General features: G+C 44.4%; 1 protein-coding gene across 1 annotated transcript in view; it reads left to right on the forward strand.

Annotated features, from left to right (window-relative positions):
- The first annotated feature begins 5,322 nt into the window (after nt 1–5,322).
- The window catches only part of PHYHIPL (phytanoyl-CoA 2-hydroxylase interacting protein like), a 190,167-nt gene continuing 167,799 nt past the window's right edge, over nt 5,323–27,690 (forward strand). Inside the window, exon 1 of the mRNA XM_066619165.1 lies at nt 5,323–5,486. The gene's annotated coding sequence lies outside the window, so the exon portion shown is untranslated. The remainder of the gene's footprint in view (nt 5,487–27,690) is intronic.

Below are 27,690 nucleotides of genomic sequence, written 5' to 3' on the forward strand. Positions count from 1 at the left end.
TCTCCTTTTCTTTAGCCAGGCAGTGATTTGAGCAGCTGGTTTCTGGAGACATTCTCTGGCCCTACAAGGCCAAGAGAGCATAAAGCTGGAGCATAAAGCTGGACCAGGCTGGAGCATAAAGACTTTCTTACATTCACATTTCAAAGAGAGATTAAGCCTAAATATATGGAATCTCGCCTTCTCACAATTTAAGAAAATTCTTCTTTTTTCACCCTGCCAATGAAATGTATACTCAGACTGAGGCACTCAGATATGATATAAGAGATTTGTGAACAGCACTTTTTTAAAACCTCAAAGCAACCCAGTGGAGCTGCTGATTTGGTCAGAGAAACAGTGCTGGGTATTATTTCATCCTATATCTGTGTTCTTCAACCTGGGGTTGTGAAGCCTCGTTTGGGGGGGTCACAACAACCTCTCAAAGCCTGTGCAAGAGGTGAAATCCAATCATGTTACTATTATACAAGTAATTAGGAGGGCTTGTCAGAATGTAGGGAGCTTAAGGGGGAGACAGTCCAGTTGCAAGGGGCAAACAGGCAATCAAATGAGTTACAGAAACACAAGGGAAGGGACAGTTGGAGTAACACTGAGGAAAAGAGGTCTGTGGGAGTCAGTGGAACATAAGTTTGCCAGGTCAAGATTCTGAGCAGGAATTGTATAGGAGGGACAACTCTGCCAGGTGTGGCTTCTGTCATCACAATAGAATTGTGATCTAGCAATGCTTTGGGGCCAATGAGAGCACAAGATGCTGAATGTCACTGACCAGCCAATTCCTTGGCTGCAGGCTTTTAGCCATCTCGTCTTCCCTGCAAAGGGTTTTGAACTATACACAACCCCATCTTTCAAGTCAGCACAAAAATTGGAATGCCCGTTGCCAAGGTTCTTTTCAATCATCCTCCATCAGCCTGAGTCTTCACCAGTCATGACATTGCTAGCTGCTTGTCATCCTCAGCTCTTCCTGTCATCATCTCCACTGTATTTGTTTCTGTTGTGTCCTATAGGCAGCTGGGAGTTCAAAGCAGTCGTTCTGATCAAGCCTCTTCAGATGTTGTGCCTCTTGGCCACAGAGCCAGCTGTCCTCATTGCCACTTGCTATCATTGTTTCTTCAGATCTCCTTTGCCTTCATGTGCTGACTTGGGGCTTGAGGCCACCAGCTATTTGAAGCTCTTGTAGATCATGCTGGGAACTCCTGTAGCTTTTCAGTTTGATGCCTTTCTAGGAAGCTTGAGCTGCAAAATCTCTGCAGTTTAGAATGCGAAAGGCTATTGGGTGCATTTTTACCTCACATTGCTCTGAAGGGAGGCCTAAGCCAATTAGCTCAATGAGTGAAAGGATCCAGATGAGCTTTAGTACACAGGGTAAGGAAAGAAACAAGACTTAGAAGAGAGCACACAGTTTGGTGCAAATTGCCATGTGCTATAAACTCCTATTTATAACACATTGCTTTTGAGGCCTGCAGCCAAAGATCTGGCTGGTTATTTCAGATGAAAACAAAGACTTGTAATTTGGACTTGTATTGCTCTAAAATTCAGAGCAATCCTAGGCATGTCTACTCAGAAGTAAGTCCCACTGAGTTCCTGGGTAAGATTGCAGGCTTAGGGCCCAATCCAGAAGAACATGTGCAGGCTCACCGTCGGTGCACACTGTTGCAAACATGCTGTAAGGCACACTTGCGGCTGTTAGCGCCAGCCCAGCGCCAGAGCCGGCTCAGCACAAGCTTGCGCTGGGTTGGCGCCTGCCAGAGGCTGCTGCAACACTGCCCTGAGCTCCAGGTGAGCACCAGGCGGTGGAAAGGCAAGTCTGGGTGGGAAGAGGCATTCCAGGGCAGGGGAAAGGCGTGGGGGGGGGGAGAGGGCGAGAGGGGGAGAAGATGGCAGCTGGCTCTGTTTCCATATCCTGACCCCCTCTGGGCCCGGGAGACCCAACACAGGTCGGGGAGATCCAAGTAATCCCAGCAGTGCTTCCTAGCCCCTTGGGATGCCAGGGTAGCCATTTCTGCACCGCTGCAGCCCCAGGTGCTAGGAAGCTCAAGATTAGGCTGTTAGCCTCCCACATTTTTGTATGGTTTGTCCACATGCACTTTTTGTTTCTGCCCCTTTTTCTCTCCCATATTTAATTTCCTTTAAGATTGTTTCCCCTGGCTGTCTCCTCTTTAATACCCCTGGCTTACTCCTCTTTCCTAGGCCCCCCTCTGCCACTTGATCCACTGTCATTCCTGCCCCAGTTTTCTTTTTCAGTCCCCTGTTTTATTTACTCCTTTTTCCTTAGGCCTTCCTACCTACTCAGTCCCTCTCTTGGAGCTGAAAAAGTCAGTCAAACCTGCACACCACGCATAAGCTAAAGCAGCTCAGCCAATGACAAGCAAAGGCCCTTTCCCCCGCCCTGTCCCTCTGTGACATACAAGTAACTCAGCCAACCATTGCCAGAGGATTCATGCTCCAGCAACACACACACCCCACTACCACAAAACCTCTTAGTGCAGTGCAGTGGAAACAGTTATCTATATGCTCAGTAAAAGCAAAACGTGTGGGACTTTCTTTTTCTCAAACGTTCCTTCTCTCTTAACTTGGTAAACATTCATTGGTGCTGGTTCATAAAGACTACCTCATGAACTGAACTTTTCTGTTGCTATGTGAAAAGCAACTTTTCTGTTGCACTGTGAAAAGCACAGTGTCCATTTGTATCAATAGCAGCAGCAACATGTGACCAAAACTGAATAGCCTGGCCAAAGGAGAGGCACTACTTACAGGTTTTCATAGCTGCCAGCTTACTGGTCTGTCCTTGAAAAGACCACAGGCTGACACATCATCTCTGCCCTCCACTTCTGGTGAGGGGGGACGTATCAGTCTGCGTGGTGGTGAGGGAAACAACATCCACTGCATCCAGCAGACAGAACAAGGTGGTATCAACTGGGGTCACAGCCATTTGGGTAGAGTCTTATGGGGGGGGGGACATTGGTGCTTGTCCTTCCACTATCCATGTCTCCTACTATCAACTGTTTGTGTTTTGCTAGCACTATTGACAAATTTACAAAAATCAAAGCAATCATTTGCTTTCCCAATTGCTTACAAGGAAGTGCTCAGCCAGGTCCAGGATATGTGAAGGCCTTACAACTAAGTCCTGAGGTTGAGGGGAGCAGGATTCCCTCCCTCCCTCCCTCCCTCCCGAGAGACAAAGAGAGAGAGAGAGAGGGTTCCATTTTCACTAGCACTGTCAAATCGATTAGCCATTGGGTTCATTTCCCAGACAGGACAATTCAGATATGGCATGATCATCAACCATCAGTCAAAGAACAACTCCAAAAAACACAGACTACAATGGTTTGGCCACATCTGCAGAATGAACACCAGTCTGTTGCCACACAAGCTCCTCTGACATGAGTAACCTCTCTACTGGAAGGTTTCATTTCATTCCACCTCTATTGGCATAAACAATCCAACAAGAAAACAAAATTAAAACATTCAGGGTAGCCACCAATCATTGATCAGGCGAAGAAATACAGAGGAATTTACGCCTTAACAGTGCCTTAAATATATATTTTGCTACATTTGATGAGCGGCACTCATTTCTCCCATCTAACAAGTACCGGACTAAGTCTGTATCTGAACCATGAAAGCTTTCCAGAAATAGATATAGAAATCGATGAAAGGTTCAGTGGGCAGCACCAAAGAAAACCTGGATCAAACACATTGAGGAAGATCTAAGGAACCAGCGATTGACCATTGACAAGGCTAGAAACATCGCCAACAATTGCAAAGACTGGAAGCATGTTACCAATGACACATGGATCCCAGCAGCACCTATAGCAGCATATTGGTTGAGAGGACAACCTGCTGTCCAAGCTCCAGCTAAGGAATAAAGAAGTAGCAGCAGCAGCCATTTGGGTGCCAGATTGGATGCATCCCCAAAGCTGAGATTTCTGAGGCACTGTCTAGTCACAGTTCAGGGCTGGTGATGTCACAAGAATGCCAACCCAAGAGGGAACAGCAGGTGTAGTAAAAGATTACTGAAGATCATTTATTGGATGGTAGAACTATAATACCCTCCCCAACATTCTGCAGGCGTTTGTGTGCATGGAAAATAGACGAGAGATGCAACATGGCTCCTCTCTGCCTCCTGACTTGGAAAAACTGCTGAAAAAAATTAGCCAAACTACCCTGGAAGTAACTGAAGAACCAAAATCTCTGTGCTTTTGCATTCATAAATCACAGAAATGTCCGAGTTTCATACGAAATAAATGATGCTAAATATTTGCATAGGCAAACTCACCCTCTGAAGGGAATATTAAATGGTCTTTCTTTTTTCCTGAACTCAGTTCAAATGAAAATATTTTTTAAGGCTAAGAAAATGAAAAATGTTTGGAATTGCTTTTCATTTTGCTTTCCTCGCGGCACTTCCTGCTGTTCCAACATGTTGGAAATAATTTTCCTTTTTGTTCTAGTTCGGACAACCGATCCTACTCTACCTGCTGCCATCTGATCTTGCTTCACCTTGTGGGCCACACATCAGGGTATCATGCCAGTGTCTCTTTTTCTTCTGCCTTCCTGAAGCCCGCTAACAGTTTGTCTCTCAAACTGTGTCCATCTCCAGTATTTCTGCTTCTATTGATCATGCTGGAGTATTTGTGTTAAGTAGAAGCCCGCTACTAACTGGGACCCCCGATAACCAATATTTCCCCTTTCTTTGCCTGCTGCTTCTGTGCCTTTACAATGGTACCCATTTCAGAAAGAGAGGGGAAAAAACATACTGTAGTGTTCACACTCTGTTTCTGCTTGTCTCTAAGGGAGCACGAGGAACACGGTGTCTACATGCTGCTGCCCAATAAGGAAGGGAAAGAATGAAGAATCCCCACCTTATTCTGAAGCTGCCAGCTTGAAGAAAAGAAACTGACCTTTGTGGACTCAGGGAGATGCCACCTGCATGCATGGACAGAGACTGACCATTGTGCCCTCCTGCTGATGCTGCCTGCTTGAAAAGGCAAGGCTGGTGGTGTGGTGCTCTCATGCTGTGCCTGAAGAGAGAAGCTGACTGCTGTGAACTCAGATTGATGCCACCTGTGTCTTCCAGGCTGCTGCCCCTTGCCTGAAGAGACTCACATTGTGATCTTAGGCTGCTGCTGCTGACTGGCACAGGAGAGACTAGCCATTGTGACATGCTGATGCTGCATGCGGGGGGGGGGGGGGGAGAGTCTGGCCATTGTGACCTGACGCTGATGCTACCTATGAGATGGAGAGAGACAGACCATTGTGTCGTCATCGCCCACAACCAGGCTGATGCCACAGCCTAAAGGGCAGAGATTGGACAGACTATTAATAAACAGGACAGACAGCGAGAGAAGGACAGGCTATTAATTTGATAATAACTTCACTGCCTTCAGCAGGGCAGCGCAAGAGAATTGTTCTCTTCAGGCAAACTTTGAAGGGAGAAAAAGAAGCAGGAGTTACAGAAGAAGCGTGTGTTGCACACCCTGCAAAATATTACATCTAAAGTAAGTCTTAAAGTGCAGCTACTTGTAGAAAATTCACCCCAGATGTGCTAGTTTACTAGTTCTAGCTTCATCTTCCCTTGCAATTTCCTTCTGGATTATAGCATGATTGCTACTAAACAATTTGAATTGTCTGATGTTTGAGGGATCGGTTAATGTCTGCCTCTGTAATAGTGCTGTGGCTTGGCTGCCTCTCTCTGAACCAAACAGCTCCCCCCCCCCCCAATGATTCTGTGGCTTATTTTGTTTTGGTGTTGTATTTTGACACTTATTTATTTTATACATGGTATGTTTTATTGTGGAACTTTTTAAGTCACCTTGGGCAGTTGCTTCAGTATGGGAAAGGTGGGAAATAATTTCTTTTCAAACAAACAAACAAATAATTGTATACTTTGCTTATTCAATAGCACAGGAACAATGCCATTTCCTGAGGACACAATCCTAACCCCTTATGTCAGTGCTTTCCAGCACTAAGGGCAATGCAGCTCTGAGGCAAGGGAACAAATATTCCCTTACTTTGAGGAGGACTCCGTGAGTGACACCCAACTGCAGGATGCAGCACACGTCCCATTGGCCAGTGCTGGAAAGCACTGACATAAGGGGTTAGGATTGCACTTTATTTTATTTTAAGAACTGACTGAGATCTGTGTGGGCTGAAAATGAGGGACAAACATTTTAGAAATAAGGAATGAGAAGAGGGTTATCTGTAATTATTTGTTTACAATGACCTTCCTTCAAATGGTTGGGGGAAGGGAAGATGCGCTGGAACTACATGATTGCATTTCATTTCAAGCCAACCTAATATATGGCTTCCCTTAGGATATCATGAGGCACTACATTAAATCCTTGTCTGAAATCCATACACATTATATTACATCCAATTCTTTTATTTCTGTTTCTGCTCTTGCAACCAGGGTTGGGTACTTTTTTTTGTAACTGAAACCAAGTGGGTCTCCAGCAACAGTAACCTTCTGTATTCCCATGTACTTTTGTTCACCATATTATTAATATGATAACAGTGACCTGGGCTATATGTTCAGACACTCAAGAAAGCTATATGAGGATTGTATTTATTGGATTTTCTTTTTAAACTGTGTTGTGAACTTTTTTTGTTGAAAAATAGCATATTAATATTTTTAATAATAATAGGGTAGGGCAGCCAAGGGTCTAGCAAAGGCAGATTAGCTTTGCCCAGTGAAAATAATGAGAGTGCCAACTGACCCCTCTACTCTTCCCTACCAGAGTTGGCATCCTTTAGTCTCGGAAGACTATGGTATCATGCTCTGAATAGTGTTCTGGAACAGAGTGTTCTCTCCAGTGCGCGAAGCCTGGGTAGAGTAGATATGGAGGACAGACTGTTTCCCATGCAGCAAATCCCCGTCGCTGAAATGGTCCAATGGAAAGGCAGAAGCCAATACGGTTGGTTCCAGTGGCGTTGCAGGAGTTGCCAGAACGTGACTGTGTTCAGCCATGAACTGCCTCAGGGACTCCGGCTCCGGATTTTGCCTCGAGGTTGACTTCTGAAGCCTTTTCCATAACTGGATGTAGCCACAAGGCGGTGGAGGTTTGGGATCAGAGTTTTCCTTCTCTCAGATGAGCTGCCTTCCCAGGCTGACGAGTCCCATCTACCCGGTGGCTGTTCAGTCGCCTCTTACGACAAGTACAGCCAAACGGAGGGCCTATTCTTATCCCCATCCCCCAAGGGAACCTACCAGAGTAGCCTTGTGCTTAGTGCATGTGAACTACCATCTAACTCAACAATTTTCAACCAGTGTGCCATGGCAGACTGGTGTGCCACGAGTGTGCCATGAGAGTTTGGTGAATTTATTTATTTATTAATAGGTGAAACCCCCCCCCCCAGCAGCATGCCTTGTCAACCCCCCACCAGCAACCCCCCACCAGCAGCCTTGTCAATTGTCAAAAGACTGATGGTGTGCTCTGGCAATTTCATTGCTTTGTCAGTATGCCATGAGATGAAAAAAAGGTTGAAAATCACTGATCTAACCAATGAGACTCACAAAGCAGCCACGGCTGGGTTAAGCTAGGAGAAAGGAAAGGGCAACTTGCTGCTGCCCCCAATTAAACCTCCAAGAAAAATCAGCAATGTTTTCTGAACTGTAAGCCTAAGAGATGACTGGTGGCCTTAAGAGAGACCCACTTAAGTGTCTCTTTGCTCACTCGCAAGGGACAGTTGTCATCATGATCCTTACCTTATCAAGTCCAGGAACTTGTGGGTTGACCACTATAACATTTGACCCCTCTGTAAGTCACCTCCATGGAAGCAGCTTGGACCAGCTCCACTTTCTCCACTCACTACAAGTTCTAGCAGGGCCCAGCCTATTCTGTTGAAAGTCCAGCTCCAGGAACCTTTGGGGCGATACAGCTGATGCTTTACTGTACAGTTTGCTGTTTGATGTTTCCATGCTTGTTTCTGAACTCAAAAATAGAACACATGGAGACTACAACACAGGAGGAGAGGGGACTTTTACTCTTCCCACCAATTGTGTGTTTACCTTGGGTATCCATTGGCAGCTTTGGAGCTTTTCTGGAGTAAACAACATGCTGGGTGGGGGCAATGTGAATGGGGACTATGGCAGGGTAAACAATTAAAGCCCACTCCTCTCACACATGCAGTCTGGACCTGGACCTCTGCTTCTCTCATTCTATTTTTGTCTGAAACATGAGTCTGGAAGGCTCAAAATATGTATTTAAAGTAGTATGTTATTTTCTCTTAACCATACTTGTATTCCAAGTTCCCCTGAAGGGCACTTGTCGCTTAAAACTGGGTTTTCTTCAAGATTAAGAAGTTCTTCTCTGGGAATGCCAGGGATTGAATCTGGAACGTTCTGCATGAAAAGCATATGCTGTACTCTGAGAATGCCAGGAGTAAACAGGGTGGCCTAGCTGAATAATTCTTCCCCTTTCCCCACTGCCCTTCTGCCATGAAAAGGGACATGCTCTTAAATCAGTGCTTGCTGTCTTCATACATGTCTCCAACCTCACAAATTGTAGAGTGATTTCTATTCTACACTGTGTAGGGAAGCACAACTACAAACATAGCAGAAGAGGAGATTTTAATGCCAGGTGTAATCATCCATATTAACCCATTTCTGCACAGCCCACATGTGTACACATTTGATCCCTGTTGCGTATATGCAACGTTGGGCAGAAATGGCTTAAGGCAGGATAGATTTGGCAATCATCAATCTCCCCCTTAATAGAAAATTCCCAGTACATACACCAAAACAATTTATTTCCAAAATACTGAGTTCTTACTTCCAGTCAGACCTTGGCCCAACACATCTTTCTTCAGAGTTGAGCTAGACAACTTGGCTCAGTTCATCCTAATTTTTAACAATCAGGATGACGAATCAGTCAGCCCACTTATGTCAGCCCACCTATGATGTTCCATTTGTCAGCACTGGGCTGTTGCCAAAATTCAGAGCCTGGGATCCTCCAAACTATTTGTCAAAGATAGGCACGTGAATCAGAGGCAGAAGTCAGAACTAACAGTGGGAAGGGGGAAGCTGAAAGTAAAATCACCAGCCCATAGAGGCCAGACCTATCCTCTGCACCAGCTGAGCTCGGCCAGCACAAGGGTCAGAGTGTGTGTGGAGAGGGTGGGGAGGAGGCATTTCAGGGTGGGGTGAGGGATCACACTGCCCATTTTGGTGGGAGTTGTCCCTGCTTCTGCTACACATTTAACCATATTTGTAATTGCTGAGACCATCTGATAATTTATTTCTAGTCCTCCCATTCCCTCTGTTTGCTAAGATCTGTGTGTGGGTTCCTAAACTTGGACGCGGTTTGAACCTTAGATTACCAGCATTAAGTATGAAATCTGACAGAGATACAAATGTATTTTCATAAAGCCTTAATTCCGGAGGGCTTAAAGGTTTATGATGGTTAAGCAGCCAAGTGCTTGACTGTGCAATGGTTTATCCTTCAGTTTTTCCTTAGTACTAGTTGAATTTAATTATGTGTCCATTTAAAAAAAACATTACTTAAAAATCTACTTTCTGAATTCTAAATCTGCTTTCTATCAACCTTAACCATTTGCAAGACCTAGGGAGGAGAATAGAGTGTGTTATCTTTGGCCATACTGACCTCTGCAGAGGACACTGTGTGTAAAAGCACTCATTTCATTTCAGTTCATTGAACTGAACAGAATGTGTGCAAAGCAAGAATGTGGACAATTTTAATTTAAAAAAAGGAAAAAAAGAATGTCAGATTCTCAGAACATTCACAAGATCCAGCATCAGGCAACTGGGAATCCTGGGGAAACCTCTGCACTGGCCCTTCTGTTGTACCTCTTGATAGTGCATTGGGTGCTACTGCTGCCACAGGTACTGGGGTTTAGGCCTGGTGGGCCTCTGATGACCTTAGGCCATCAGCTAGTGTCCAACCTGGCCAACCATTGAAGACACCCCTGAAAAAAGTCCAATGAGGATTGGTGGAATGGAAGACATTGTACATGTCCATATCTGACTTGGAGGGCTTCTAGCTTATAACAATATATATGGGGTGTTTTCAAGTATTTGGAGTGCTTCACAATGGAAAGTGTATAATAAATAAACTTTGCATCATAAATAGCCACTGCCAGATTATTAAACAAAGAAATACGGACAAGATGTATGAAATTTAGGTTCTAGTCAGTTTTAACTGTTATTCCCCCAACTAAGCTCCGAAACTAGAATAAACCAGCTATGAGGAAAACTGGTCTGGATAGATATGTGAAGGAGAGAATTAGCAGGTATGGGGTGGGAGGTTAAGCAGTCCCTCTCTTATCCATTCCCCTGCCCACAAATATCTCCTTACTCTGAATTCGTGTTAACTGGCAGACTCATCTTTAAAAACACAAGATTGCAGGTGTATCATGTACTGTAGTTCTGCCCTAACTGACCACCTCCAGGCTCTGGACAAAACAGCAAACTATAGTTTATTGGGAACCAGGAAATAAGGTGCGTAGAGGCAAGAGGGAATGTGTATATCAGAGGCTTGTGAACATAATGTCAAACTGTGGTCTCAGGTTCACAAGGGGTAGCTTAGACAATCTTGTATGCTATCAGAGTAAGCTAGGAGACAAGGAGTAAGATGGGAGGAAATTACCAGCTCTGCATGTTCCTGCAAGCAATTTATTTAAGAATTTATCATACTACCATCCATATGCAAAAGGGACACTTTTTCTTGAAATCTAACTTTTCACGTGGTGTCTGAATGTTTATGGAGGATCTTGATCTTCCTCACAATCTTCTCACCACACCAAAGATAATGCAGGGGCCACTCAAGACTGTCCAGAAAACTCCCAGCAAATGTAGTCCCTCATAATTAATACTATATCAATAGATTCAAACCTTCAAGGGTAGTCTTCCTGATTATAGAACTATATTTCATAGTGTGTCCTATCTGAAGGGGAAAAACAATCAGTGTTTCCATTGGTTTCCCTGCCATCAAGAAAAAACGCATCAGTAGAAAGAACTCTACTTTACTCAGTTGAATTGATAAGAGATGCAACGACAAATTACTTGGGGGAAGACTTGCTTCCCACAGACCTACAACATCCCCCAAATTGAAATGTAGACTGTAAGCTTACAGGGGCAGGAACCTCTGTCTTTTGCTACATAGTTTGAATTGCCAGGCTGCAGCTGAGAGATCTCCACTGTTTAAAGGATATCTCCACCTTTAAATACCCTGCCACTGAAGGAGATGAAACAGCTGTATTCTCTCTTTCTTACCCTCCTGCGGCTCTGTTACAGCCAAGCTCGGCCCAGCAGGTGGGACAGCTTAGAGCAGTGTTTCTCAAACTGTGGGTTGGGACCCACTAGATGGGTCGTGAACCAATTTCAGGTGGGTCCCCATTCATTTCAAAATTTATTTTTAATAGATTAGACTTGATGCTACCATAGCATGTGACTGCATTTGGGGAAATGTTACAGACCTGTACTTTTAACAGACTACTACGTATATGCTTTTAACAATGATAGTAAATAGGACTTACTCCTGGGTAAGTGTAGGTAGGATTGCAGCCTAGGATTGTTGAAAATTTCCCTGCTCAATGATGTCACTTCTGGTTATGACATAACTTCTGGTGGGTCCCAACAAGATTCTTTTTCTAACGTCCCTCTCCTGAGAAGAATACAATGTAAGGCTACTGTAATACTATACAAAGTTACCTGGGAATAAATCCCATTGAATTCAATAGTACTTACTTCTGAGGAAATATGCATCGGATTGCACTGTAATTTCAGCAGTGTTGATCTGGAGGATAACATATCTTTACTCTGACGAGCACTATCTATATTGATGGGTTGTTGATGTTGATGATGATACAGTGAATCTGTATTTCTAACTATGTTTTAAAAGGGATAGACTTATTTAAAAGCATTCCCTTTCTGTAGCCTACTTTGTGGAAGTTTTTATCATCCTGACTATTTTACTACAGGAGGAGCCCAAAAATGCAGTTTTCCTGGCACTATCCTTTGAAGGTTTTGGACCTATTGTGTGCATTTTAATATTTTTTAAGTTTTGGGTAAGCTAAACCAATTGTAAGTTTTTTTTCAGTTATTTATTATTGCTGTTGGCAGAGTTTAAAACTATATGAAATGGAGCCACATTTGCTTTTTTGCTCTGGGAGGAATGAAGAGGAAAACGGGCTCAGACTTTGCCAAATGGAAAAGGATAAAACCAGAGTAATGATATGTTGCAATATACTGAAAAAAAGTCTACAGAAAATTACCAGTCTAAGAGCATCCTCCCCGTTGAACTCATTCCAGTATAGATTTTTCTTTTGCTCTTCTTTCCAGCTTTACTGTGAAGGGTGATACTTAACTTTTATGTTTAAGTTTCCTGGAGGACAAGTAAAAAATTAAACTGTGTGAACAGACCCAAACATGACAGGTTTTCAGCTACTGAATCAACATAACTTGGCTTTATAGTCACCGGGGCTGTTTGTTTTCTGTTGTCCTTCATGTGTTCAGCTCCACAAAATATTTGCATGCCTCACCAAATGCTGGTTTCCTGTAAATCTCATGTCTCTTTGGTTTACATAAAGGAGGTCTAATTTCAGAGTTGTGCTGATGTTCGAAAATGTTCACAGAGTGTCTGTGAAAAGACTTCAGTGTTTGGCATTGGACAAGCCTGGAAACCCTTTTTGGTACTCAGAATCAATTTCTTTGTAGGAGTCGGCATCAAAATTTCAGCTGTCAGCTTGGTGCAAGGGTAGAAATTATGACAAGATTCTTGGGTTCAGGCTGAAGCTGTGATTGGTCTTACCTGATCTAGACCTGAAGTACATGTTCTCTAGACCAGGGACCCAAAGCCAAGTCCCCGGTCTAGAACTGGCATTTAGGGAAACTAGAGGTTGAAACCCAGCAAGCAGCGACACTGCTCTTTTGACTATGAAAAGGGGAAGCAGGCAGAAGACTACCCATTGACTCACAGGAAGTGGGAGAAGACCAGCCTTCCAATAGGTATCCAAGGCTTTGCCAATCCAAAAATTTTCCATTGTCTGCAGGATAGTGCAGACCTCCATTCTGGTCCTGAGAAGGGATCTTGCACACACACAGTTCCAGGTTGTTTACTCAAATAGGTTAAATTTCACACCATGAAATTTCACCTGTCAGGTCCCAGAATCTGAGAGAGACATTCACAACAGACATTTCTTTATGCAAGACATCACTAAAACCTGGTTTATTTTCTGCCAGTCAGGTTGACTGCTAGTTCTGAGTAACAGCACCAAGATGGGTTTTTCAATTGTAGTTTGAGATTCTAAATCCATCAAATGTATTTTCTGAATCTTCATGGTTTTGTGCATCCAGTTTAGTTTCTCCTGCAAGGCAGAGCCATGTGAGATAACATCAAGGAAATTTTTTAGGAAGGGAACACAGTGAATAAAAATGTACCAGCAGGGGTGGAGCTCAGCAAGCAGAAACGTGACTGGCTTTCACATTCTCTTTACATCAAATAATTCTATATAAGGTGATACAAAATAATATGGAAGTTCTGTCAGTATTTTTTGGTCTGTGATGCCTGTTTCATTCAATCCAGTTACCACTGGATAGTGGACCACAAAAATGATACACATGCTTGTGTGAACTAATGTTGGGGGTTCACTCAGAGCAGTCTGTTCTTATAGAGCAGTGTTTCTCAAACTGTGGCTGGGGACCCGCTAGGTGGGTCACGAGCCAATTTCAGGTGGGTCACCATTCATATTGTTAAAAATTTTTCCTGCTTGATGATGTAACTTCCGGTCATGACATCATTTCCAGTGGGTCTTGATATGTTCTCATTCTAAAAAATGGGTCCTGGTGCTAAATGTGTGAGAACCACTGGTATAGAGATTTTCAAGAATTTTTTGGATAAACCTGGGCAAGAGATTGCCAGTAAGTGTTTGGGAACCATCAAATCTAACCTACTAGAAACAAAACTATTAACTTTCGTTTGTGCTGGAAATAAAATACAGATACGATCATCCATTCAGTGACTATTTACACATTCAGATTTCCAGGGATTGCACCCCTAGAACTTCTTAACCTCTGATTTGCTTGCATATTCAAGAGGTGAATTGAATGATGATGTGAACTGAGAGTTGGCAACCATCTCAATAAGGAGCTCTTGACCTGTCTTTCATTCATTCCACAACAAGAGACTTTTACAACGTTATAGCACAGAACTGCAATCTGTGAGGCAGGAGAAATTCCCTAGAGAAATGCAGTGACCTGAGAATGACTCCTGCATTGCCAACATGTGGCTGAAACACCTTGGAATTCCTTGCCTGTGCAGAAGGCATATACTTCTTAACCACGTTTTGAGTCTTGATTATGTAAACAAGTCCTCAAATGACTAAATTTTTAAGCACATCCTTAAAGCTCAGCTGAACCTGGTTTTATGTCAGCAATCTTGGGATTTTCCATAGCTGAAGCCTGCTTTTTTATTTCTCTTGGATGCCGATGGCGTTCCTTTGTTATGCTCATGTTATTTCATATTTATACAATTAAAATGTGACTTTTCAGTACATCGTTTGCTTCCTGTTTGAAGTGCACCACCACATCCTTGCACTCCCCAAGCCCCCACGCTTGGCTTCATCCAAAAATAACACAAAAGCCTGAAAAGGTCTTTTATTCCTCCTACAACAAAATGGATGTCAACTGTAGCTGTGTTTTTTTTTTCCTCCACTGCCTGGCATTGTGCCTTTCCTCCATCTCCACGTTTGCTCTCTGTGAGGATGAAACCTGGCACATCACATAGATAAAGTCACACACCCCAAAGCCTGCTGCAATCACTGGAGCTTTGCTTTTGAACCTCAGTTCTTTCTGCTTCTTTCTTCTGTTACAAGCAAGTTTCACTCCCTAAAAATTCAAAGTTCCCACTCTTGTGTTTTTTTTCCTCTTTGCAAAACATGAAAACTACTTGCAAGGGAGTTGCTTTTTTCAGCTGAAATAAATTATCTGTACCATAAAATACATGCACAAAAGTTATTAAATGTTTTTACTCACCTACCCACAGCTGTATTACAGCCCAATCCTATACTTGGTGGTGGCCCCAGATGCACCAAAATGGCTACCACTGTATCCAGTGGCATTGCCAGGGATGCTGGAGGTTTCCTCAAGAGAAGGGGATTTTTGTCCCCTTTCCCTGAGGAAAGCCCCAAGCCCCACAATGGGGCTTCTCAAGTCTGCATGAGCTATTTTGCTGGCGCAAACTTGACAACCTCTGTGTCGGACCTTTCAGCCCAATCCAGAAGATAGGATATGGCAGAGCAGGGCTCCGCCAATCCTCCTGCCCAAGTTCATCCCCCGCCTTGCCCTCCCCTGCCCTCTCTCCGCTACAGAACACCTCCCCCCACCCGAAGGTCCTTAGCACCATCTGGAGCTTTCCCTTGCTCTGGGTGGTGTCCATCTGGTGCTGGGCCCAGTGCCAACTGGCGCTGGGCCAGCACTTCCTATATGGAGAGTGCCGCAAATGTGCTTTATGGCATGTTTACAACACCCAGCATCAGTGTTGGAACTCAGCACTGGTGTTAAGAGCCCTTAGGATTGGGCTTTTAAGGTTCAATTATATCCAACTTTCCAGCACTGGTGCAGCTGCAATGCAGCCCTGAGGTAAGGGAACAAATGTTCCCATACCTTGAGAAGGCCTTTGTCACTGCCTCCCCACCACAGGATGCAGTGCATGCCCCATTGGCACGGCTGCACCGGCACCAGAAAATTGGATACGATTGGACCCTGAGTCAGTTGTTACCTAAAAGGAACAAACTTTTGAAGGTGTACCTGGGTGATCACCTGGAAGAAACTATTACTCACTCTGGGCAACCAGGTGAGTAGTTATTTGCAAATCATCATCATCATTACAATTATATGTTCTTCCCTGTTCAGCCTGTTCAACTTCTCTCCCCTTCCTCTCTCTTTGTAACTATATCTCTATTGTCCCTGGGCAGATAATTTGAAGTCTGAACACTTGTGTCTTAAATAAACATAGAGTAACTAGATCGCAGAGACAGTCCACCAAGCAGGTAGAATGAAAACATTTTTCTGTAGGTTGGCATGCAGTCGAGCCAAGGACCACTCAGAAAGAAAGTAATACAATCTCAGTATTGTATATAAATTCTTCTGTCTGGAAAAATGTTTTGTGCTGTTCAGTGAAACACATTGAAAAAAATGAACCTTTGCTCTTGACAGTAGAGAACTCTTAAACACAAGAATACTCAATGTGAGCCCCGTTGTACATGCACATCTGGCAATCCCTGCCATGACTTCAGTACTGAACACTTGATAATTCAGAACTGAACATGCAAACCGACTCTACTAAGAGGTGTATATGAGGTGAGGTTGAGGTGGCATGAAGATTTTATTGTGTGGTGATGAAAAGTCTGTGATGGCTCACTCAAACATACAAGTCATCACTTAATATGGCAGTAACAACAGGTGAATAGGCATGTGTGAGTCAGCTCCTAAAGTGGGACTTTGAAGCTGGTGATCCACCAAACCAATACACCTAATGTCATTCAGCAACCATATATTGTGAGCCTTCCAGCTGCTCAGATCTTCACCCCATTCCCTTGCTTTGCAGGCTTAGACAGGGAACAAAACCAGGAAAATTATAGAGCTTCTATGGAGATGTTATCGATACCAGCGCATTCTTGGGCCAACTGAGGTGATTACCTAAGGCAGTAGATTGGCAGGGAGTATTTCTCTCTATCTGCCTGCTTCTCCCCCTGCTTCCTGGATTAGGGGAAGAAGAGAGGAATGGAATGGATGCGAAGATGCACAAGGATAGCAAGAGTGTTGGAGGTGATCTAGCCTACCACTCTCTTCTAATCTATACTTGTCTTCCATCGTCCTTCTCCATTCTGCTCTTCTAATCCAGGGATTGGGAGAAAAGCAGCAGTGGTTGGCACACCGCAGAGTAATGGGAAGGCTGCTTTAGGGGTGCTTCTTCAGGTGCCACGAGGTCTTCAGCCAGCTCTATTTACCACACATGGGTACTGGGATATTTCAGTGGGAGATCTGTTACCAAAAGGGCCGTTTTGTTTAGGGGGCATTATTACACTACCCTTATTGGAACCTCAGGATCGCAGGCTGGATAACAAGATGGCATAATGCAGAGAAATTCCCTTTAGCTCAAGGAGGAGACTGGGAGAAAGATAACTTTTAATAAAAGATTATAGCTTTATTACAAAAGCACAAAGGTAAACATAATGCAAATGGAACAATGATAGCTATATGTTCCTTGGTCCTAGTACTTGAATCTAGTGTACCTAGCTTTCGTGATGGTTGTGTGTGGAGAGTATTTGATCCATCCGAGGAAATTAGAAAATTAGAAAAAGGGAAAGGTTGCAGGGAAGGATTTTAGGGGTCCCTGGTCTGCCAAACCCAGTTGCTAACTAAAGATGGGGAGAGAAGGGGAGAAAGAGTGGGGGGAAGAAGGAAAGAGTTTCAGGTGCCAGATAGTTACCTGTCCTGTAGAGCAGTTGGGGGGGGGAGAGTCCTGTGTAGAGGACCCTCTGACACAACACAGATGTGTTGTGTCCTTGGAGGGGGGGGCAGAGAGAGTGAGCATGTGGCAGCCCTCTCTTAAAAAGGGGTTTTCTGACTGTCTGAGCTAGATGGTAGCTAGATGGGGTACTTGGAATATGTAAAACACTGAAAAGATTATCAGCAAAATTCAATAGGGTCAAATGACTGTCTTCCTAGCTGGGGGAACTTGCACAATACAGTAAATACAGTGACTCAGGAAGGCAGTTGAAATTTGCATAGAGTACTTAAACAGTGATTGAGTTAAAACAATACAATGAATAGGAGACACTCAAACAATGATTTACAATGCCAGACTTCTTCCTAGAGAGGTGGAGGTTGTATAAGCTTGTGACTTGACCAGAGTTTATGGAAACATGTGCGGCCTGCATGATGTTTTAGTAACATAACCAGATAGAGAGAGAAAATTACAACTAAAAGGAAGAAGGGGATTTTCACGTAACAGATCCCCCCCCCCCAATGTTCTCTTTTCCAGAAATGACTGTAGGGTCTTAAATATTGTTGTGTGCTGCAAAATGGAATTCATGATGCACTTGAGAACTTATGTGCAACTCTCTTTTTCTCCCAGTGGCACAAAATGTTCAGTTTGTTCTAGGCTTCTGCTTTCAACATAGATTGATATTCACCATGCAAATAATTAGGGATTAGCTATTGTTTCCAGTTCATCTTGCACCTGAAATAAATGGGGAGGTATAGCAAATGTGCTTCCATTCTCACTCTTTTCTAAAGGAAAATGGAAAAAAAAAAGTATTGGCTGCAGAGTAGCTTAGGAATTCTGTGAAATCACTCATGACATTTAATGCTTGCAGCTACACCCCTCTTTAGTGCAAAACTTCCTGAGATATCCATTTCAAAATAACCAAGGGCAACAAGTGAAAAATGGGAAACAAAGAACCCAGATGCGTTGTAAGCCAGATGTCAAAAGAACTGATAAACCTCATAATACAAGGGCAGTGGAACTGACAGAGATATGAATAAGAATCATGGAGCTGTGAGTAAGAAGACTGACATTTTTTACATCTACCAAAAACGTATGTGAAGTTCCTTTCCCCAGAGTAACATGTGATATCCTTCTTGTGCCAGCCATCAGGCACTATGATGACAGTTCATTTGTGTGAAGGGAGACTTTAGCAGTTCTTTACCATGGTAAAATGGGAGGCATAGTCAACCAACAGTAAGCAGCTCTCTTGCTTCCAAGTGCCCCTACCCTCTGAAATGAAGTGGGTGGTGCCTGGGGAAAAGGCCTTCTTGGTTGTGGCACCCTATTTATGGAATATACTCTCTGGGGAGGTTTGTTTGGTTTCCACTCTGATATTGTTCTGGTGCCAGGTGAGCATCTTTTTTTTGGAATTAGCATCACACTTTTCTACTGTTAGAAAGTTATTCTTAAAGTCACACACTGCATTAGAAATGAGACAATAGTGTGTGTGTGTGTGTGTGTGTGTGTGTGTATGTATATATGTATGTATGTATGTATGTGTATATATATATATGCATTTGAACTTGTGACATTGATTGTGTAGCTGAAGTTGTTGTGATGTTCTTAACATTAATCAGGGTAGCCACATTGTGGGATCTGGGCTGTGTGTGTGTGTGAGTGTGAACAAAATTACAATACTATATTATCTCAAGCATAGACTAAAACATTCAGTTGGAATTTGGATGTTGTTTCACAGATTGCTCACACTGATCTAGTCCCATGGATTTCTGTAGGGTGACAACACTGTATGCCATCTCCCACACCCCTGTGGAATCTTCATGGTTATTATAATGTGTGAGCCAGGGGTGTCAAACTCGTTTCATACCGAGAGCCGAATACCATTCATGGTGCCTGCTGAGGGCCGAAAGTGATGTCATTAGGCAGGAAGTGATGTCATTAAACAGGTCATAACTGAAAATAAGCACTTTTTCTCATTTAGGAGCTCATTCACTGCAAATGACAGAAGAGAAAATACAGAAATCTTGATCATATTTCAAGATAGCACAATTTTCATGTGGGCTGCCCTTACAGCAGGAACACCTCAGCACTGCTCAGCAGCTGAGAGTCAGAGGGCTGGATAAAAAGATTCTATGGGCCGCATCCAGCCCCCGGGCCTTATGTTTGACACCTCTGGTGTAAGCAAGCCTTAAAATGGAAGTAGGTGCTGTAAAGTCATTTCCTAGATTTTCTCTCTCTTTTACTCTTAACCTGCAGTTTTCAAACTCTCCAGGAGTTTGAAAAGCACAGTAAATCCTTGAGGGGGCAAGGCAGCTGGAGCAGGGCGAAGGGAGCGATGCAATCCCTAGGATCACGCCACTCGGGGGGGGGGGCCTTCAGGGACTGGGATGCACTCACCAGTCCCTGCAGCATCATCCTGGGGGCGTGGGGAGCCCTGCACTGGTTCAAAGTGAAAGTGAAGCGATCGCGCTCCAACCAGAAGTGGGGCACGAGTGCTGTACTTTCACTTCGAACCTGCTGGGGAGCCCTGCGGGTGCTAGCACAGGGCTCCCCACACCCCCAGGATGATGCTGCAGGGATTGGTGAGTGCATCCCAGTCTCTGCAGCCCCCCTGAGCAGCGTGATCCTGGGGATTGCGTCGCTGCCTCCCCCCTACCCCCACCCTTTAAGGGGGCAGAGGCCAGGCTGGGGCATCGCGACACCCCAGTATGAAAACCTCTGCTCTTAACCATTGGCTCAGCTGCTTAGATGTTATGATTTACTAACATTCTAGCAACTCAGGAGGCTTTGTTTTTTAAAGCGTAGCAGACAAGGCTGAACAGACCTAGAAACAGCCTGGTTTGTTCTGGTAGAAAAGGGGGGAGGGAAGGGAGGATGCAGCATTGAGTAATCTGAATAGGTATCAGGGTGTGTGAGAGAGAGAGTAGCAGGGATGGGAACTTGAGTCTGAGACTTGGACTCAGGTCACAAAAAACTGGGTTTACTGACTCAAAATGACTCGGTAAATGGTACAGGGTGAGTTGTATTGGGTGTACACTATGCCTTGTGTTGGGACACAAGACTCAATTTGAGACTTGGGCAAAGCGACTCTGACACATCCCTGGAGAACAGTGTGTGAATGGGATGTGTGAATACTGTGAATAACTTCACAGTATAACTCAATAACTCAGAATAACTCGACAGTATGTAGAGAACGAGTAGGGAATGGACACAGAGAGGGCATTACAAACAAAAACCACATCTGCACCTTTTAGTAGGTGCAGTTAAGCATCGTGTATTTCTGATGCTGAAGTGTCAGCTTGTTCCGCATAGCTGGTTTGCTTATTACATTTGCAGACTAGCTAAAATATTTTAATATTTTATTCAAGTGTACACTTTTCAAGTGTACACTTAAAATACAAAGTAAAAAAAGCACAGATATATCATGCAAATATATCATGTCATGCACAGATATATCATGCAGGAAGGCAGGACTGGCTGTGGCAATTTGTGAAATATGACACAGTGGTAAATCTGTGTGCCCATGAAGCAACCAACCCTTTTCTCCATATTTGGTGTGTTCCATCAAATCAGCCTTGCGTTGAAAATCTTTTGCAGTCCTTTCAAATTTCTGTCTCTGTGATGAGAAGCAACCGCACTTCAGCATGTGACCAAAGTCAGCATAGATTGATTGATTCAATCCTGACAGGCCCAAGTATTCTTGATATTAAATGTATAGGACCATGGTTCCCAAATCTTTGCACTGCAGCGCCCTGGGGCACCACAGCAAACTCACAGGGGCATTACTGTGGGATACTTTGCATTTTTGAGGGAAACACAGCTCTTTGGTATTTTCTTTGACCTGGGGAAAAGTGCAAAAGTTACAGAGACACTAAGGGCCTAATCCTACACACACGCGCATCAATGCAATGAAGCCAAAATGTTTTGCACAGCATGCTGCAGGAGGGCAGTTGTGGCAGTCTCCTCTGGGTAAGAGAATTGTTCCCTCCATGGTATAGTGGGGTCTTCTAGGACATGCACTAGCAAAATCACTGGTGCAAAATCACATGGTCCTGGGTCACAGGATCAGGTCCAAGAAAGGGAGTCAGAATCAGTGCCTGCTGCTGAACCCACCACCTTCCTAGAGCTGATCTTCCCTTCCCTGCCCCTCATTGCCACCCTGTTCTGCCCTCTCCTGCCCTGTTGAAAACCTATTCACCTCTTTCTGTGGCATTTGCAGGGCGGTGAATGTGTGTTCAAAACCATTTCTGCCACACTCCATGGATGAAGAATGGCAGCGCAACCTTGCACACTCAGTTCGTCCATCACACTGCTGCCGTCTGACTTACATGCACAATCGCCTTCGCTCACACATCACCCTTTGCAAAGCCTGCCAAGGGCAGGCCAGGAGCTTCCTAATCTGACCCATTTCAATTTCAAAGAGAGATATGGGGCCACTTGCTGGAGCAGTTGCGCTCTCTCTCTCTCTCTCTCTCCTCTCTCTCTCTCTCTCTCTCTCTCTCTCTCTCTCTCTCTCTGCAGCTCTCTCACTGACCCTCCAAATCCATCACTTGAAGCAAATGTTTCAATCTGCCTTGTGGGTTGTGCTGGCCCTGGTCATATGTAGAATATGTGTTTGCTCATCTTCAGTTTTTAGGTTTAAGGGCCAGTCAGAGAGAGATTCAAACCATCTGTGATTATTCATCTGGTACACATTTCTTCTCTGTGCAGTTCCTTGTAGATGTGCATGGCAAGAAACTAGTCATGAGAAATCAACCCAAGCAATCAAAGCTTTCTTTTTTTTAAAGCATAATCCTCCAACTCTTGCAAGTGCTGCATTGCCTTCATAAATCACTAGGTGGCAGGCTTGCATCATATTCTGACTGACTAAGCTAGCCCTTTTGGGTCCGTCTGACAGTTTTGACCAATGTTGAAGAGCAGCATCAGGTCAGCACTTTGCAAAAGGTAGTCTAGGATGACTCAGATATTTTTTACATGATTCTTGAGTGAGATATCATAGGTTCCTTGCAAAGATCCAGGCACTGCCAAGCGTAACAGTTGTCTGAGACGCTTCCCTGGGGGATTTAAAAAATAAAAATATTCAGAATGTTTTTTACTATTATTATTTTAAAAGATTACAGCCATCTTGGAAGTTGTTTTGTGTGTGCATGTGTTGCAGCAGTCTGGATACATTTGCTTTCCTGCTCATAAATACTACATGCCTAAAGGAGCCTTTGGGAATTGATACAATTGCTGACTGGAGGATTTGCAAAATGCAGTTACAGTCATTTTAGGGCAGCAGCTCTAAACCCTTCCAGCTCTGTGACACTGTGAAGTGTACATCACAAGGTAGGATTTGCTCTGTTGCCTAATCAGATGCACATGCAAATCTTCCTTGCTGGGCACATATATACTGGGGTTCACCCCAGTCCTGCTGCTGCTGGTACGAACCCCACTAATTTTCAAGGTATGTGCTACTATATATTGAAAACATAAAATAACCCACATATGTTGCACAAACGGTTATCAGTGGAGGTGTTTGTTTCTGGTGAGTAAGATAGGATTACTCACCTATCTCTTACTGAACACAATGGGCTTACATTTGAGAAAAATAAATAACACCATTTTCAAACACCTCTAGTTATCAGGTTAAAAGCTGCAGTTTTTTAATTGCTTGCGGCTTTTAACATGATAACCATTTATGCAATTATGGACTTTGGCAGAAAAAGCCTTAGTAAATGTGCCAAACCCTCATATGTATCGGTAAGACATGTGGAAGGACAATCTACCCAGAACACAATAATTGGATCACCAAATTTGATACTATCTGACCATACTTCCTGGGTTTGTATAAATAGTCCTTCTGGGCAAAGTAAGAGTAACAGGAAGGGTGAAAGTAAGAAAAGTAAGGAAGGGTAGTAAGGTCATTAAAGTGGGAGGAAACCGACGGCGTGGGCCAACAACTAAAATAATTAATAATAATTTTCACCCTGCAATCTTTATGGTCTAACAAAAACATTGCCTTACAAGGCATGCCCTAAACAGCCTGGGATGTGGGTTCCAGGAAGACCTTTCCCCACATGTACTTATGCACACACTCTGCTTGTCATCTAAGGCATGCTCTAGGCATGTTCCCTCCTGATGTGATGCAGGCATCTCTAGGATGGTCAAAACAGGTGGCTCCAGAGGAGTGCTGTCTGACACCTTTGTTGCCAGATCAAGTTTTGGCTCCTTCCTTGGCCAGAAAGGATTGTTTAATGCAACAGGGAGCGGAGGTGGAAGGCGTCGCATGTGCAGTTCAACAAAGAGTCTATCTTATGTTCACTCTCTGCATCTCTCATTGGGCTTCTTTCTCTTCTACTTGTTGCTAGGCAATGGCCTCCTTGGTCTAGAAGTCCCCCTCCCCTTCTCCACAAGAGGAGAAAAAATGTGATGGGGTGTGGTAGCTGTGGCAATGAGGCCTATTAGGAAGGCCCTTGGGAGAGGGAGAGACATGGTGACCCCTCCAATTGATCTTCAGACAAACAACAACTTATTGCTGATTTAAGGCTGTAGGAAAAAAAAGGCTGTGTTCTTCACACAAATTCTGTGAGTCTATTGCAGCAGAGACAAGTCTTATGGCATTATAAAGACAGTTATAACTTTGTTTTACTCTGTTATTTTATATACCTTGTCTAGTTGGCAACCTTCAGTCTCGAAAGACTATGGTATCGTGCTCTGAAAGGTGGTTCTGGAACAGCGTCTAGTGTGGCTGAAAAGGCCGATTCGGGAGTGACAATCCCTTCCACACCGGGAGCAAGAGCAGTCTGACCCTGGTCTGTCTCCCTGGCTATGGGCCTTCCTTCTTTGCCTCTCTCTGTTGGGCAAGTGTCTCTTCAAACTGGGAAAAGCCATGCTGCACAGCCTGCCTCCAAGCGGGCCGCTCAGAGGCCAGGGTTTCCCACCTGTTGAGGTCCACTCCTGAGGCCTTCAGATCCCTCTTGCAGATGTCCTTGTATCGCAGCTGTGGTCTACCTGTAGGGCGCTTTCCTTGCACGAGTTCTCCATAGAGGAGATCCTTTGGGTTCTGGCCATCATTCATTCTCACGACATGACCAAGCCAACGCAGGCGTCTCTGTTTCAGCAGTGCATACATGGTAGGGATTCCAGCACGTTCCAGGACTGTGTTGTTTGGAACTTTGTCCTGCCAGGTGATGCCGAGGATGCGTCGGAGGCAGCGCATGTGGAAAGTGTTCCGTTTCCTCTCCTGTTGTGAGCGAAGAGTCCATGACTCGCTGCAGTACAGAAATGTACTCAGGACACAAGCTCTGTAGACCTGGATCTTGGTATATTCCATCAGCTCCTTGTTGGACCAGACTCTCTTTGTGAGTCTGGAAAACGTGGTAGCTGCTTTACCGATGGGTTTGTTTGGCTCGGTATCGAGAGAAAGAGTGTGGAGATCGTTGAGCCAAGGTACACAAAGTCATGGACAACCTCCAGGTCATGCGCAGAGATTGTAATGCAGGGAGGTGAGTCCACATCCTGAACCATGTGTATATAAACAAAACCCATTAAATTTCATTGGCCACCATAAATGGGTGGTGGACTGTGTTTGGCTGGAGGGTTGTCAATAACGCAGGTCTCATTTAATGTGTCACCCCGTTCTATGTTTATGGAAGAATGTACTGGAACTAAGGAACATCTGCCTTTCCTTTCAGTCGAAGCCTAGCATCTAGGGAGCCCTGCCCGTTGCTCGTGTCACCTTATAACCAGGATATCTGGGGCTTGGTCAGACCTTACTTTATCAGTGAGAGAGCCAGGTAACCAGGATTGTGCATTAGGCTCATCCAGCCCTGCTGAACCCCTTACTATGACTAGAAAATAGCTTCAGAACTAGCTGGTCCTGTGTTTATCTTTACTGGGCATCTGTCTGACTCTGTGGTACATTTCCTCCCCATCATTTGGGGGTCAAGATTGTGGGGTCAGGGAGATCCTGCATATGGGTAAACATGGCATAGCCCAGCCACCAAATATTAAGTTGTTATGTAGCAGACCATGCATTAGCCTTCCATCTGTTATTGTGATGACTTTTTCAGTGGCTCAGTGACACCCTACAAGGCCCTCAGTGGGCATCTAGAGTATCCAGTGTTGTGTAAAAGTAGAAGATACCAGGGCTGATCATAACCTCTTCTCTTCATGGAATGGTGTGTTAGGTTCACTTCTTTGCTTTCAGTCTTCTAAACTTCTAGAGCTCTGCTGCAATTTGCATAGTTAATTAGCATAGGTTTAATTTTTCATCCTTTCCGGTGCACCTAAGGCTCCAGTGACTATTTAGTCTTGCTTTTCTGACGTTGTTAGCTAGTGCCTGCTAATCACTGAGGCACAGATGATTTGCAGCATCAATTAACTTCTGGCCAGGCATTCATTTAAGCAACAAGTATTCGAAGCATGAACTGCACTGCAAAACATTTACCTTTAACCTTTATATGTTAAATAGCACACCCAAATCAGAGTTCAGACCCTAGGTTATTATCCATTATCATTCCAACCAGGGATGTGGTAATTATGACAAATGACAGAGTGTGCTGCAGTGGGGAAATACCAGATGTGCTTGAACTGCTCTTCCAAAACATTGCCTCAGGACGGGCTAATACACACAAAGAGTCACCCTATAGAGGCCATTTAAACTGCTGTGAGTTTGTGGTGGCATTGAGACAGGAGACCTCTTGGGCCAGTAAATAGCTGCTGGTCTGTGCCTCATAGCACGGAGACAGCTACCACATGGAGCAGATGGAAAGAACCTCCATGCTCCCACCTGTTCCTTTAAATTGGCTCATTTTACTGCTGGTTGGCAACCTTCAGTCTCGAAAGACTATGGTATAAGCCTACAGCACCCAGTATTCCCAGGCGGTTAAGAACATAAGAACATAAGAACAGCCCCACTGGATCAGGCCATAGGCCCATCTAGTCCAGCTTCCTGTATCTCACAGTGGCCCACCAAATGCCCCAGGGAGCACACCAGATAACAAGAGACCTCATCCTGGTGCCCTCCCCTGCATCTGGCATTCTGACACAACCCATTTCTAAAATCAGGAGGTTGCGCATACACATCATGGCTTGTACCCCATAATGGATTTTTCCTCCAGAAACTTGTCCAATCCCCTTTTAAAGGCGTCTAGGCTAGATGCCAGCACCACATCCTGTGGCAAGGAGTTCCACAGACCGACCACACGCTGAGTAAAGAAATATTTTCTTTTGTCTGTCCTAACCCGCCCAACACTCAATTTTAGTGGATGTCCCCTGGTTCTGGTATTATGTGAGAGTGTAAAGAGCATCTCCCTATCCACTCTGTCCATTCCCTGCATAATTTTGTATGTCTCAATCATGTCCCCCCTCATAAGCCTTTCCTCATAAGGAAGGTGCCCCAGCCCCGTAATCATCTTAGTCGCTCTCTTTTGCACCTTTTCCATTTCCACTATGTCTTTTTTGAGATGCGGCGACCAGAACTGGACACAATACTCCAGGTGTGGCCTTACCATAGATTTGTACAACGGCATTATAATACTAGCCGTTTTGTTCTCAATACCTTTCCTAATGATCCCAAGCATAGAATTGGCCTTCTTCACTGCCGCCGCACATTGGGTTGACACTTTCATCGACCTGTCCACCACCACCCCAAGATCTCTCTCCTGATCTGTCACAGACAGCTCAGAACCCATCAGCCTATATCTAAAGTTTTGATTTTTTGCCCCAATGTGCATGACTTTACACTTACTGACATTGAAGCGCATCTGCCATTTTGCTGCCCATTCTGCCAGTCTGGAGAGATCCTTCTGGAGCTCCTCACAATCACTTCTGGTCTTCACCACTCGGAAAAGTTTGGTGTCGTCTGCAGACTTAGCCACCTCACTGCTCAACCCTGTCTCCAGGTCATTTGAAAAGCACCGGTCCCAGGACAGATCCTTGGGGCACACCACTTTTCACCTCTCTCCATTGTGAAAATTGCCCATTGACACCCACTCTCTGCTTCCTGGCCTCCAACCAGTTCTCAATCCACAAGAGGACCTGTCCTCTAATTCCCTGACTGTGGAGTTTTTTCAGTAGCCTTTGGTGAGGGACCGTGTCAAACACCTTCTGAAAGTCCAGATATATAATGTCCACGGGTTCTCCCGCATCCACATGCCTGTTGACCTTTTCAAAGAATTCTATAAGGTTGGTGAGGCAAGACTTACCCTTACAGAAGCCATGCTGACTCTCCCTCAGCAAGGCCTGTTCGTCT

Source organism: Tiliqua scincoides, chromosome 3 (assembly GCF_035046505.1).
Source record: "Tiliqua scincoides isolate rTilSci1 chromosome 3, rTilSci1.hap2, whole genome shotgun sequence".
In the NCBI taxonomy this organism is placed as follows: Eukaryota; Metazoa; Chordata; class Lepidosauria; order Squamata; family Scincidae; genus Tiliqua; species Tiliqua scincoides.